Source organism: Suillus subaureus (genome assembly GCF_016647635.1).
Source record: "Suillus subaureus strain MN1 chromosome Unknown BJ212scaffold_142, whole genome shotgun sequence".
Taxonomy (NCBI): Eukaryota; Fungi; Basidiomycota; class Agaricomycetes; order Boletales; family Suillaceae; genus Suillus; species Suillus subaureus.
The window spans coordinates 28,833-30,634 of record NW_024538698.1 but is presented as its reverse complement, the minus strand read 5'-3'; positions in this window follow the sequence as shown (position 1 = coordinate 30,634).

Below are 1,802 nucleotides of genomic sequence, written 5' to 3'. Positions count from 1 at the left end.
CATCTGAGAAGATCCAAGCTATCACTGACTGGCCGGAACCCCAGAAAGTCAAAGATGTCCAATCTTTCCTCAGATTTGCAAATTTCTATTGTCAATTTATCTTCAACTACTTGGATATTGTGGTCCCGACATGAATATACCTAGCCTGGAATACACACCTATGTTAGGGACTATGTTAGATCCTGTACTACCTGCACCTGAGCCAAGGTTCTGAGACATAAACCCTACAGATTGCTCAAACAGCTCCCTATCCTGGAAAAGCTGTGGAACTCCATTTCCATGGATTTCATAGAACAACTTCCAGACTCATCCAGCTTTACAGCCATCCTTGTCATCATAGATCGATTATCCAAGCAAGCAATATTTGTTCCAACTCATGACACCATTACCTCCCTGGACCTCACATGCCTATTCCTACTCCATGTATTCTCTAAGCACGGTGTCCCTTCCCATGTCACTTCTGACCAAGGTACAGAATTTGTGTCCCACTTCTTCCGGTCCCTAGGTAAAGCACTGGATATGGTTCTCCACTTCACATCTGGATATCATCCAGAAGGAGATGGACAGACAGAAAGAGCCAACCAGACCCTGGAACAATACCTCCAGATTTACTGCAACTACCAGCAGGATAATTGGTCGGAATTATTACCCTGGGTGGAATTCACATACAACAATGCTCCGAGTGCTACTACTGGAGTTTCACCCTTCTTCACCAACAAGGGATACCATCTGAACATATCCATCCACCCAGAATGTGACCTTTCCTTGACCTCTCTTCTGCCTGTGCCCAGGATTGTGCTATAGATCTCAATGAGCTTCACCAATTCCTCTGAGAAGAAATGTCCCATGCACAGGAGCGCTATCAGGGCCCTGCAGATGCTAAGTGGAAACCCGCTCTGGACTTCAAGGTTGGAAATCTAGTCTTTGTTAAAGCACAATATTTCTGGTCCACTAGACCCTCAAAGAAACTCTTGGAAAAGAACTTAGGACCCTTGAGCGTCTTCCATGTCTCCCAGTTAGAACCTGCAACTCCCAACACCATCCCCAATCGCATCCAAGCACCCCCACCTCCAGTGGAAGTTGACAGAGAGCCTGAGTATGAAATTTCTGAAATTCTGGACTCTAAACTTGACTGCCAGAGACGACACTGTCAGCTCCTATACCTTGTCTGGTGGTCTGGATATGAGGGAACAGATGAGGAAACATCTTGGCTACTTGCCACAGAGCTTGGAAATGCCTCAGAATTAGTATCTGACTTTCATTCTGCATACCCAGACAAACCTGGTCCTATTTCACTACCTTGAGATACATGTGGATTTATAAGTACATTTGGGGGGCAAGAGTGGAAATCTGGAATCAGGCATCAGTCTCCATGTCACCTCCAGATCCGCCGGCCTCATTTCCAGCCTCCTTTTCCACCTCTCCCACTCCCTCATCCTCCTGAGCACTCTCCTCTCCAGATCTGGAATCCTGGGATCTGCCTCGGATATACTCCATAAGGGTGTTCTGGAACTCCCTCTGCTGATCCATGAATCTGGCCATACTGATACTCATCCAGTCCACTGCAGCTCTACTCCCTTCCGCTGCCTGAATGCTCCTCTCCAGAAGTCCATTAGTCTGGACCAACTCAGCCACAATACTGTTGGCCGTGGTGACCCAAGCCTGATCATCATACTCCACATTTGCTTTTTCCAACCCCCTGTGCCTCAAGGGGGAGATACTGTCATATGCCATTCCAGACTCTCAACTCTAAATCCGCTTCTCCGGATCTCCAATAATCTGATCTATCTTTATCTTCCTTC